General features: G+C 42.3%; 1 protein-coding gene across 1 annotated transcript in view; it reads left to right on the forward strand.

The window, feature by feature from the left end:
- ush2a (Usher syndrome 2A (autosomal recessive, mild)) overlaps window positions 1–14,124 on the forward strand; it is a 929,735-nt gene that overhangs the window by 84,516 nt on the left and 831,095 nt on the right.

The following is a 14,124-nucleotide window of genomic DNA, read 5'->3' on the forward strand; positions in this document are numbered from 1 at the left end:
AACAGGTTTCTACATGTTGTTAAAGTGGTAAAAGCCCCCATATTTATTTAAGAACTAATTGGATACCAGAAAGATGGGAGGATGGGTCAGTGCAGAGACTTCTAGAGCTGTACTGGATGGTTAAATTCATTTGTGATTTGAGAAGTCATGCTGCTTAAATAGGTTTTAACTGCCAGAGTTGTGAATTCTGGCACATTGTAGATTGTCTGGAAGCAAAATAGTGTGTATGCTTCATTATTTGGCAATTGCATTTTTTTTGTCTTGTCTGCAGGTGTGTCTGCTACAGTCATGTTGATGAGTGTGACACCACAGCCAATCCATACAAATCCTGTGTGCATAGGAGAACCACATAGAGGGTGATAATGTAAGTTTGTACAAAGACTGAATTACCAAGGAATTACATAAGTTGATTTTAGTTAATATTACAGTGTAAAGTCACAGAGCCCTACAGCTTGGAAACTGACCCTTTGGTCCAACCAGTTCATGCTGAACATAGCCCTCTAAATCTTTGCTATCCAAGTACTTATCCAAATGTCTTTGAAGCACTGTAATTGTACCCACATCCACCACTTCCTCAAGAAGTTCATTCAATATGTAAACCACCCCCTGTGAATTTCCCCCTCATGTCATTTTCTAAATCTCTTTCTTCTCACCTTAAAAATGTGCCCTCGAATTTTGAAATTCCCCCATCCTATGGAAAAGACAACTACCATTAACTCTATCTATATCACTCATTATTTTGTAAACTTCTATAAGGTCACCTCTCAATCCCCTAAACTATTGTGAAAAAAACAGTCCCAGTCTATCCAGCCTTTCTTTATAACTCAAACCTTCCAGACCCAGCAACATCCTGATAAATCTCTTCTGAACCTTCTCCAGCTTAATAATATCATTTTGTTATGACAGAGGGTAAACACCTCTGCTAATCCAAACCAGCCACACAGAAAGGATTCACCCTGTGCTGTAAGCTGTTAACATTCGACAGGCAAAGAGCATCCCAGAGGTCACTACAGATTTTCCTCTGTCGTCTTTTTGATGTTCTGTTGCGCAAGCTTCTTATAGTCAGGTACCTTTCAGAAAGGAGAAAATGAGGACTGCAGATGCTGGAGATCAGAGCTGAAAAATGTGTTGCTGGAAAAGCACAGCAGGTCCGGCAGCATCCAAGGAGCAGGAAAATCGACGTTTCGGGCATAAGCCCTTCTTCAGGAATGAGGAGGGTGTGCCAAGCAGGCTAAGATAAAAGGTAGGGAGGAGGGACTTGGGAGAGGGGCATTGGGAATGTGATAGGTGGAAGGAGGTTAAGGTGAGGGTGAGAGGCCGGAGAGGGGGTGGGGGCGGAGAGGTCGGGAAGAAGATTGCAGGTCAAGAAGGCAGTGCTAAGTCCGAGGGTTGGTACTGAGGTAAGGTGGGGGGAGGGGAAATGAGGAAGCTGGAGAAATCTGCATTCATCCCTTGTGGTTGGAGGGTTCCTAGGTGGAAGATGAGACGCTCTTCCTCCAACCGTCGTGTTGCTATGGTCTGGCGATGGAGGAGTCCAAGGACCTGCATGTCCTTGGCGGAGTGGGAGGGGGAGTTAAAGTGTTCAGCCACAGGGTGGTTGGGTTGGTTGGTGCGGGTGTCCCAGAGGTGTTCTCTGAAATGTTCCGCAAGTAGGCGGCCTGTCTCCCCAATGTAGAGGAGGCCACATTGGTTGCAGCGGATGCAGTAAATGATGTGTGTGGAGATGCAGGTGAATTTGTGACGGATATGGAAGGATCCCTTGGAGCCTTGGAGGGAAGTGAGGGGGGAGGTGTGGGCGCAAGTTTTGTATTTCTTGCGGTTGCAGTGGAAGGTGCCGGGAATGGAGGTTGGGTTGGTGGGGGGTGTGGACCTGATGAGAGAGTTGTGGAGGGAGTGGTCTTTCTGGAACGCTGATAGGGGAGGGAAGGGAAATATATCCTTGGTAGTGGGGTCAGTTTGGAGGTGGAGGAAATGATGAAGTATGATACGATGTATCTGGTGGTTGGTGGGGTGGTCGGTGAAGACCAGTGGGGTTCTGTCCTGGTGGCGATTGGAGGGGTGGGGTTCAAGAGCAGAGGAGCGGGAAGTGGAGAAGATGTAGTAGAGAGCATCGTCAACCACGTCTGAGGGGAAATTGCGGTCTTTGAAGTATGAGGACATCTGGGTTGTTCGGTATTGGAATTGGTCCTCCTGGGAGCAGATGCGGTGGAGGCGAAGGAAATGGGAATATGGGATGGTGTTTTTACAGGGAGCAGGGTGGGAGGAGGTGTAATCTAGGTAGCTGTGGGAGTCGGTCAGTTTATAGTAAATGTCCGTGTTGAGTCAGTTGACCGAGATAGAAATGGAGAGGTCTAGGAAGGGGTGGGAGGAGTCTGAGACAGTCCAGGTAAATTTGAGGTTGAGGTGGAAGGTGTACGAGTTGTGAATTAGATGTCTGTAACATAAGACTCCAATGAAATAGTCGCATATTCTTGTCTTTAAAGCATTCCAAGAATGTAAGATGATTGTGATCCGTGTGCACAACCTTCTCTGACACGTTGTTTGTGATATATGCACTAAAATGTTATAAGACCAGTACCAAACTCAAAAGTTATTTTTTGATTGTGGAGTATTTTTTCAGGTGGATGTTGAGTTTCTTTGAAAGGTAACCAACTGGCAGTTCAATCCCATCATCATCTTCCTGTAGCAGTACAGCTCCATCTCCTATGTTACCAGCATTGATGGCAACTTTAAAAGGTTTTGAAAAGTTTGGTGTAGCTAAAACTGGTTTGATGGTTAATATTGATTTCAAACGGCCGAATGCCTCCTGGCATTGCTCTGTCCATTGAAACTTTGTGTTCTTCTTCAGCAAATTGGTTAAGGGTGCCACTACACTGTCAAAGTTTGGAACAAACTTCCAATAGAATCTGCTTAATCCTAAGAATCGAAGCACCTCTTTCTTCAAGGTGGGTTGTGGAAATTCTTTGATGGCTTTTGTCTTTGCATTCCGTGGGGTCAACGTTCCATGACCGATGTTATGTCTGAAGAACATTACCTCTGCTTTCGCAAATTCAGTTTTGTTTAAATTTATTACCAGCTTTGCTTCTTGTAGACATTCAAAGAGCATTGCCAACTGTACCATGTGATCTTTCCAGGACTTATTAAAGATCACTACATTGTCCACATAGACTGCACAGTTTATTAACCCCACCACAACTCTGTTCCTGAGTCTTTGGAATGTGGCTGGTGCGTTCTTCATTCCAAAGGACATCACTTTAAATTGATATAGCCCATTTGGGGTTACAAACCCAGAAATTTCTTTTGCTGTCTTTGATAAAGGTACCTGCCAGTAACCACGCAGCAAGTCCAACTTGGAGATGTAACTGGCTTGTCCAACTTTCCCAATACAGTCCTCCAAACTCAGAATTGGATATGAGTCTGATTTTGAAATGGCATTGACTTTCCAATAGTCCATGGAGAATCGTTGAGTCCAGTCCAGCTTGGGAACTAAGACAATTGGCAAACTCCACTTGCTCTGGCTTGGTTCAATGGTATCCTTGTTGAACATGGCCTCCACCTCCACTTGGACCTGCCAGGCTTTGAAAGGATTAAGATGATAGGAGTGTTGTTTTATCGGAGCAGTATTCCCTCCATCTACTTCGTGTACAATAGCATTAGTCCTCCCCATCTAATTCTTACATATATCCTTATACTGCAGTAACAAACCTTTTAACTGTGTTCTATGTGCCTGAGGCAGATGTTTACTAACCTCTCCCAATCCTCAAGGACTTCTTCATTTTTAAATCTATTTTAAGGCACATCAAAATCACACCATCTTGATTTGATTCTGCGTGGCAGTAACTAACACCTATTTCTCCAGTTCTTTCTGTCTAGTATAATATAGGTTCAGCATGTTTACAGGACATACCTGATACCATTTTTTTCCTATCTGGCATCTTTACAAGATAGTTCACCTGACTCAACTTTTTCTCAGTTTGATACAGACCACTAATCCTAGCCTTACTGGTAACACATCACCCCTTCGGGAAAGCATCCGAGTCTCACAGTTTTTATCTTCCACCTGCTTCATTCTATGCTGTGCCCTCTTGAGGTGCTAACTCACCTACTTGATTTAATCTCTCCTTCACTTCCGATATATAATCTAAGTGTGAGATCTCCGACTTTGTTCCTGTCAATTTTTAAAAAATTAATTTCAAAGGACCTCTTATTTCATGCCTGAATATTAACTCAAAGGGATTGAACCGAGTAGATTTATTTGGGAAATCTCTAATGGCAAACAATATGAATGGGATACCTTTATCCCAATCATTCGGGTAATCCTGACAGTAAGTTCTCAACATGGTCTTCAAGGTCTGGTGCCACCTTTCTGAAGCTCCCTGGGATTCAGGATGATACACACTGGATTTAGAGTGCTGTATACCTAAGCTATCCATAAACCTCCTTAAACAGCCTAGTAGTAAAATTTGACCCTTGGTACAACTGAATCTTTCTGGGTAGCCCATACCATGTGAAGAAAGCTACCACCTTTTTTGCCTTGAAACCCCAAAATGGAATTGCCTCTGAAAATCTGGTAGACATATCCATTATTGTTAACAAGTACTGGTTCCCAATTTTAGTTCTGGGGAGGGAACCTACACAATCAGTTAGAACCCATGTGAAAGGTTCTTCAAATACAGGAATTGGCAACAAAGGTGCTGGTTTTATTATCGCCTGTGGCTTACTGACAAGTGAGTACTGGAGATTAGAGCCAAGAGCGTGGTGCTGGAAAAGCACTGCCAGTTAGGCAGCATCCGAGGAGCAGGAAAATCGACGTTTTGGGCAAAAGCCCTTCATCAGGAATGAAGGGAGTTCATTCAGAGTATGCATTAGGAATGAAGGGAAGTCCCGATGAAGGGCTTTTGCCCGAAACGTTGATTTTCCTGCTTCTCGGATGCTGCCTGACTCACTGTGCTTTTCCAGCACCACGCTCTTGGCTTATCTACCATTCGGCATGTATGACATGTACAGCAAAAGTTAACCACATCCTTGTGCATTCCAGACCAATAAAAATGTTTTTGTACCTTAGCCTGAGTCTTTTTTACCTCTAGGTGACCTCCTACAGGTAGTTCATGTGCTACCTGTAACACTTCCTGACCATATGCTCCCAGCAATCTGTGCACTTTGGCCCATTTCTCCTCTGCACTAACCTGCCGTGGTCTCTATTTCCATTTTAGGATTCTATCTTTCAGGTAATAATCCTCAGGAATATTCTCTGCCTCCTTTTCGGAGTACGCATCCAGGTATATATCTTACATTGTCTTGTCTTTCTGTTGCAAGTCCCTTAACCTTTCAGGATTAAATACTTCTGTCAGACCGTCTGCCTGTTTCGGTTTTTCCTGCACCATTACGTCAAACAGGATGACTGTTAACTGAACCTCAACTCCTTCATCTTTCTCTTTAGTTTTCATTTTGTGCTGTGACTTATGATAGTGGGACATGGTTACTACATAGTCTGGAAAAATACCAGGATATTTCTGTTTTAACTCCTCAGTTTCTTGGTCTTCCTTGGGTTTCTCCACAACAAGGGGTGTCACTCCCACTTTGGACCCTGCTAAATCATTCCCAAGAGCAAATTGAATTCCTGGCACTGACACTCTGCAATCACTCCCACTGTAACTTCTCCAGTCTTGAGTTGGCACTCCAACCTGATCGTACATAGGGGAATGCTAACTTTCTGTTCATCTATCCCACAAATTATCAAATTCTTGGGTAACAGGTCAGAAAGAGTGTAAATTTGCTCATCTCTTACTTTTAGTGACTGCTTAGATCCTGTATCTCTCAAAATTATAACTTCTTTCCTGGCTCCCCTGTTCTTTCTGAGTAAACTTTACCCACAGAGGCAAATTCTTTATAGCAATCAGGTACTCGCTCCATACCCAGCCCCTGCCCAGGCTGTGCACTCTCCTGCAGCTCCTCAGCTCTTCTTGGGGTTTCCATTACTACTTTCACTAATGCCACTGGCTTAGCTTCTTTTACTACATCTGGTCCCACAGTGCCTTTCTTTAATGACCAGCTCTGTGACTGTATGTGTCCCATTTTACCATAGTAGAAATACCTGATGCTTTTCACTTCCTTTCCACCCTCTTGGGCTCCTTTTTTATCTTGTGGTAAATTCTTTCCAGTGTTCTCTATGCTTTGTTTCAGAGTGTAGAATCTCCACTTCTCCCAATTTCTATCCCTCACAGGGTAAAGTTCGGCTGGAAGCTTGTCTTATGCACCAACATGTTTTCATCTGTCAATTTTGCTGCCCTTCTCACTCCCTGAACTTTCTGTTCCTCCACATGAATTTTTACCATCCCTGGAAGTAAGTTTTTAAACTTCTCCAGCAGAATAATCTCCCTTCGAGCCTCATAGGTCCTATATATTTTTAAAGGACGCACCCATCTATCAAAATGACTATGTTTAATTCTTTTGAACTCAGCATAAATCTGACTTGTTTCCTTCTTTATGTTTCTGAACTGCTGTCTATATGCTTCTGGTACCAATTCATAAGCACTTAAAATAGCCTATTTGACCTCTTCATTATCTCTTGACTCCTCATCTGACAGCATGGCAAATACCTCACTAGCTCTGTCTACCATTTTAGTTTGAACTAGCATTACCTATAAATCCTCAGACCACTCCATCTGCCTAGCCAATTTTTCAAATGAAATAAAGAAGGCTTCAACTTTCTCATCAAAATGTAGCAGAGTTTTGACATATTTGTATACATCACTACCTTCTCTTTTAATCTCCATCCCAGTAACTTGATTTTGCTGACTAAGTTGCACCTTCTCCAGTTCAGATTCTCTCTCCTTTTGCTCAGCTTAGAACCTTCTCTCTTTCTTTTTCCTCTCTCTTTCTCTCTCCCTTTCTTCTCTCTCTCTCTCTCTTTCCTCAGCTGAGATCCTTCTCTCTCTCTATCTCTTTTTATCTTCTAACTCCATTTTCCTCAATTGTAATTTAAGTTTTTATCCCTCTACTGCACTTGTCTGTTTCTCTGATATACCTAAGTGTTTGAGTAACTCCCTTACAATTTCAGCTTTATCTATGTCCTTGGTTAAACCCAAATCTAACTTGTTTGCTAATTCTAAAAGTATGGCCTTTTTCTTTCCTTCTAAACTTTCTTGGCACATTTTAGAATCATCTTCAAATCCCAGAACCCCTTTAGCAATTTTAAGAGCCATTTCTCTCACTTCTAATTTAATCAACCACAAGTTACTGAAATCAAACAAATTGTGTCACCAATGTTTTATGTTAAGATTGAGGACATTAACCTGCAAGTCTTTAAATTTGCTGGGATTTTTTGTACCCCCACATCTATTCAAATCTGTCTAAGTTAGTTCAAATTTCGAATGAAAGCCCCCAAACTGTTACAACACGGGGTAACCCCCACCCCCCGCTAATTTATTCTGCAATGTAGAAATGATTTAACGCATGCTGTAACCTGTTAAAATTCGAGAGGCAAGGAACTATTCACAAAAGTCACTATTTAAAGTAACAATTAACAACTTTATTTTTTGAAGTCTAACAGGGAATAATTAATTAACAAGTATTTACAACTCCTTTCTCTAACCTATCTTTTACCTTCCCCTCTACAATACTGGTCTGATTAAATCCCTGATTAAGATATACCAAAAAATTCAAATTTCAAAACCAGCCAGCTGTCGAATCTTTTCTTTGTATTTTCCTCCGTGGATTTGCTCTCCAGGTCAGTTTTAAAAGCTTTTTGTTTTGTGCAGACTCCTTCTCTCGACAGGTACCTCTCAGAGATTTCTCATGAGCAGCCCACATTTGTTTGTCTTTTAGCAGTTCTCCTCCAACTGTTCAATTTTTTAATGGTTTCATACCCCAAAGCATCAGATTGTTTCATTGGTGTTAATATTGTCAAAATACTAAATTCATCTTGACTGGAGTTAGGTATTTTGAGGCATAATTTAAACTGATTGGCCGAATTTGAATTTGTCTTTGTCTCCAGGCAACCCAGCTCCTTTAGTTATTTGACCAAATGTTACATTGTTACCTTGTTCAGAACACTTGGTGCTGTATCAGGTAGTTCTGCTAACTTTTAACACTCTTAAAAGGTACAGTATCCCTTATACCTTCATAATGAAAGACACTTAGTGATTGGCCTCATCAGCCTTCTATGGCAGTGAGGTCCACTGATTAACCACCCTCTGGTTGAAGAAATTCCTCCTTGTCCTAGTTCTTAAGGGTTGCCCCTTCACTCTGAGGCTGTGCCCTCTGGTTCTAATCTCTCCTACTAGAGGAAATAACTTCTCCACATTCACTATATCCAGGCCTCTCAGTATTCTGTAAGTTTCAATGAGATTCCCCCCCCCCCCCCCCATCCTTCTAATCTCTTCAATTGTAGAGCTAGAGATCTCAACTGCTCCTTATTTGACAAGCTGTTCATCTCTAGTATCATTCTTGTGAGCTTCCTTTGGGCCACCTCCAAGGCCAACACATCCTTCCTTAGATACAGGGCTTAAAACTGCTCACAATGTTCCAAATGCAGTCTGACCAGAACCTTATACAGCCTCAGCAGTACATGGTCCTGTAATCTAGCCTTCCTGAAATGAATGCTGACATTTCAGTTGGCAAGTAGGAAGGCAAATGCACTTGTATTTAACCTTAAGAGAATTCTGAGTTGGGACTCCTAAATCCTTTTGTGCTTCATATTTCTGAAGCCTTTCCCTATTTAGAAAATAGTCAGCATCTCTAATCTTCCCATCAAAGTGCATAATGTCACACTTTCCACATTCTTCTGCCACTTCTTTGCCCACTCTCCTGACCTGACCAAGTACTTATGCAGCCTCCCCACTTCCTCAACACTACCTGTCCCTCCACATGTGTCATCTGCAAATTTAACAACAAAGCCCTCAATTTTTCATCCAGATTATTGATGTGGAATATGAATAGTTGTGTTCCCAACATGGACTTCTGCAGAACTTCAATTGTCACCGGCTCCCTCCTGAAAAAGGTATCTTTATCCCTACTGGCTTTCTGCCTGTCAACTAATCTAAATAAGGGTTATCCAATAAAGAGTGCATCTTCGTTGCTGCATTATTCTATTTCCAACACTCTTAATAACTTCCTGAGATATAGCTCTGAAGTAGCTCTGACCATTTCCAATGTAGAGTATCTTTTAGACCTTTGTTCCTCCACCACTGGGAGCAGAGCTTTGACACACACTCATTAGTAAATACTCTTATCACAGACATCTTTTCCATACTTGGACATTATATGTTCCAGACACCAAGACCAATTAGTCTGATTCCAGTTCCATCTTTAAAGTGCTCTGAGTGTGTCAAATCCTACCTTAGTTAAATGGGTTGAGAGTAATGGAGATCAATCTCCTTTAGTACATAAAGGGGGAGGGGGACACCTAAGCTTCTATCATAAACCTTAATCGGGGAGGGTAGCCTCCATGATAAGAGCTGAAAATGTGTTGCTGGAAAAGCGCAGCAGGTCAGGCAGCATCCAAGGAACAGGAGAATCGACGTTTCGGGCATAAGCCCTTCTTCAGGAATGAGGAAAGTGTGTCCAGCAGGCTAAGATAAAAGGTAGGGAGGAGGGACTTGGGGGAGGGGCGTTGGAAATGCGATAGGTGGAAGGAGGTCAAGGTGAGGGTGATAGGCCGGAGTGGGGTGGGGGCGGAGAGGTCAGGAAGAAGATTGCAGGTTAGGAAGGCAGTGCTGAGTTTGAGGGATTTGACTGAGACAAGGTTTGGGGAGGGGAAATGAGGAAACTGGAGAAATCTGAGTTCATCCCTTGTGATTGGAGGGTTCCTAGGTGGAAGATGAGGCGCTCTTCCTCCAACCGTCGTGTTGCTATGGTCTGGCGATGGAAGAGTCCAAGGACCTGCATGTCCTTGGTGGAGTGGGAGGGGGAGTTGAAGTGTTGAGCTACGGGGTGGTTGGGTTGGTTGGTCCGGGTGTCCCAGAGGTGTTCTCTGAAATGTTTCGCAAGTAGGCGGCCTGTCTCCCCAATATAGAGGAGGCCACATCGGGTGCAGCAGATGCAATAAATGATGTGTGTGGAGGTGCAGGTGAATTTGTGGCGGATATGAAAGGATCCCTTGGGGCCTTGGAGGGAAGTAAGGGGGGAGGTGTGGGCGCAAGTTTTGCATTTCTTGCGGTTGCAGGGGAAGGTGCCGGGAGTGGAGGTTGGGTTGGTGGGGGGTGTGGACTTGACGAGGGAGTCACAGAGGGAGTGGTCTTTTCGGAACGCTGATAGGGGAGGGAAGGGAAATATATCCCTGGTGGTGGGGTCCGTTTGGAGGTGGCGGAAATGATGGCAGATGATATGCCGTACATGGAGGTTGGTGGGTTGGTAGATGAGGACCAGTGGGGTTCTGTCCTGGTGGCAGTTGGAGGGGCGGGGCTCAAGGGTGGAGGAGCAGGAAGTAGAAGGGATGCGGTAGAGGGCATCGTCGACCACGTCTGGGGGGAAATTGCGGTCCTTGAAGAAGGAGGCCATCTGGTTGTACGGTTTTGGAACTGGTCCTCCTGGAAGAAGATGCGGCGGAGACAAAGGAATTGGGAATATGGGATGGCATTTTTACAGGGGGCAGGGTGGGAGGAGGTGTAGTCTAGGTAGCTGTGGGAGTCGGTCAGTTTATAGTAAATGTCCGTGTTGATGCAACACTTGGTTGAAACAGCTAGCAGCAGAGAAGATTGTTGTGACTCATAACTGAGAACACTTAAATCTCTCTGCATTCTGGAACTCTGCAGTTATTCCCCATTTAAATAACACTGTTTTATTTATCTTTCCTGTAGTAGTGAACACCTTCATATTTTCCAAAATTATGCTCCAACTGTCAGATTCAACCTATCAACCTGTCTGGGGACTTAACCTATCTAGATTGGCCAGCATTTGGATTATGTCACCTTCACAACATATTTTCTCACCTGTTCTTGTGTAGTCTGTAAATGTAACCACCATGTCTTGTCTTTGATACCCTTATTTAAGTCATTGGTAAATACTAGAAAGAATTGAAGGTCCAGAATAGACCTTTGCAGCATCCCATTGGTTACATGTTGCCAATCTGAAATAGAGGCATTTATGCATACTTGTTTTCTGGCAGACAACAGCCAATCTTCTTTCTATGTGAGTATGTAACTATCTAAGCTATGAGCTCCTTCTTTGCACAGTATCCTTTTAGGTGGAATCTTGTCAGCAACAGAGGCCTGTTTGTCATGTTCAAAGATCAGACTGTTGATCTCTTACATATGTTATCGTGGCCTATCATGCATCCTTGTGTGCAGCGACCACTAAATTCTATAGAGCATTTGGGACATGACAAACATGGAGTGGCTGTCTGTTTCTACCTCCCGTGGAGCAGTTACATCACCAGAATCCCAGCAGGCTTGTTGTAAGCCTTTGTAATGAACCAGAGTATATACTCTGTCGATTATAGAATCAAAAGGAAGTAGGAAGATAGGAGTCATTTGTGACGAGATATTTGCTCAAGGGAAAAGCACTGGCACAAATTATGCTGCCAACATTAAATGACACACATTTCTGACATGATAATAGGAGTATATGGTAACTGTATGATGATATGATTTAGGAGGCTAGAAAAGAGTAAACCTTTAAATAGTAAAAGACAGAGTGTCAGGAACAGTGCAGGAGACAAGAGTGAGAGGGTGATCATCGTCCAAGTTTTGAGTCCTCTGAATGATAGGCTCTTACTGTTGTGATGCTGGATATAATTGAAAGGCATCCCATATGTAAGACACAAGTATTTATTTTTGTTTTGAAGCTGTAAGGATCTCCAGTTAAGTGTGAAACATTCTGTAACAAGCACTGGAAGTTATATTAACACTGTTGTTCAGGGAAGAGGGGAGGGAGAAAACATCAGTTATTGGGGAAATTGCCAGGATCTATTATTTAGAAATCTTGGCAATACTATCATAAAATTAAAAGAATTATAATCAGGTAAAGCCAACATGGTTTTATGAAAGGAAAATTCTGTTTGACAAATCTGAGAATTTTTGAGACTGTAACAAGCAGCGTTGATAAAGGGGAAATCAGTCAATTTAGTATGTTTATTTGATTAGATTCTCTCCCATACGGAAACGTGCCATTTGGCCCAATATGTCCACACCAAACCTCCGAAGAGTAACTCTCCGAGACCCATTTCCCTCTGACTAATACACCTTACACTATGAGCAATTTAGCATGACCAATTCATCTAACCTGCACATCTTTGGACTGTGGGAGGAAACTGGAGAACCCGAAGGAAACCCACACAGACACTGGGAGAATGTGCAAACTCCCCACAGACAGTCACCCAAGGCTGGAATTGAACCCGGGTTGCTGGTGCTGTGAGGCCACTGTGCTGTCCCAAATGTAGTTGATAAAAGAATTTGATAAGTTGACAAATGAAAGATAAATACTTAAGAAAAGGGCTAATGGAGGTGAGGTTAATATATTAGTATGGATAGAGGTTTGTTTAATTGATAGGAACCAGAGTCGGGTTAAATGGGGCAATTGGCAATCAAGTTGGCAGGCTTTGACTAGTGCAGTGCTGGCGTACCAGTTATTTAGAATTTACATAAATGACTTGAATCAAGAAACCAAGGGTAATGTATTTAAATTTTCTGATGATATAAAGCTAAATGGAAACGTAAACTCTGAGAAGGACACTTATTGATGCAAAGAAATGCAGACTCCTCTAGGAGTGGAAGCAAGATTCCAGATGGAGTATAATGGGGGGATATGTCTGGTTATACACTTGTTCATAAGGTTGGAGAAGCAGCGTTTTTAAAATGGCTGAGGTTTCTGAATCTTGCTGTTAAAAGAGATTTGCTATGTTTCTTTTATGAGCACATCCAAGTTAACAAGCAATTACACCAAGCAATGAGAAAACCAATGAAATGTTGCATATCACACAACACCAGGTCATAGTCCAACAGTTTAATTGGAAGCACTAGCTTTCAGAGCACCGCTCCTTCATCAGATGGTTCATCAGGACAACCACCTGATGAAGGAGCAGCAATCCGAAAGCTAGTGCTTCCAATTAAACCTGTTGGACTATAACCTGGTGTTGTGTGATTTGTAACTTTGTACACCCCAGTCCAACACCAGCATTGCCAAATAATGAAATATTGGCCTTAATTGCAAAGGGTTTAGAGTACAATAATAAGGAAGTCTTGCTAAAATTGTGCAGGGCTTTGGAAAGACCACACCTTGAGTACATTGAAAACATTTTGTCTTAGTATGTAAGGAAGAATAGATACAGTTTGGAGGCGGTAGAACAAATGTTCATTGTATTGATTCCTGGGAAAATAGGGTTGTCCTGTGATCAGAAACTGGGTATGTTGGGTTTATATTGCCTGAGATTTAGAAGAATGAGAGGCAATTTCATTGACATAGATGAAGTTCTGTATGAACTTGACAGGATAGACATTGAGAAGCTATTTCCTGTTGCAAGAGAAGCTACAATTTGGGGACAGTCTTTAGGACAAGGGGTGATTATTTATCACTAGAATGAGAAGAAATTTCTTCATTCAAATGACCATAAATCTTACAAATTCTGTATGCAAGAGTGTTGCGGATTATACATATTGGAATATGTTTAAAATGAGAAAAACAGATGTTTGGTCTGCTAGGAATCAAAAGATATGAGGAACAGCCAAAAAAATGGAATTGAGACTGAAATCAACCATGATCATTTTTAGAGAGAGAAAAGGTTTGGTGGGTTGTATGGTCTACTCCAGCTCCCTTTCTTAAATGTTCTTATTGTTTTCTAATAATATACTCATTAATATTCTTGCCAAGTACATGCAGCATTTTTCCTCTGCTCTGTTCATTGTATAACTAGGACATGGGAAAAGGTAGCTCTATCTCTCAACAGACAACCTTATATTCATTTTCCCCTTCAAATAACAGTACTCAGAGGATCACTTTACAATGAAGCCAATATGGTAATGTCAAGAAATCAAACATTTATCTGCATCATTCAATGCTGCTGTACATCAAATAATCAGAATAAAGGTCCTTTGAATTTTAGGATGGTCACAGGATTGAAAGTGGCTGCAAATGTGAAATCGATTATTTTCTCTAAACTGGGAAAGCTGATACACGAGTACACTTGTG

Source organism: Chiloscyllium punctatum, chromosome 11, assembly GCF_047496795.1.
Source record: "Chiloscyllium punctatum isolate Juve2018m chromosome 11, sChiPun1.3, whole genome shotgun sequence".
Classification (NCBI taxonomy): Eukaryota; Metazoa; Chordata; class Chondrichthyes; order Orectolobiformes; family Hemiscylliidae; genus Chiloscyllium; species Chiloscyllium punctatum.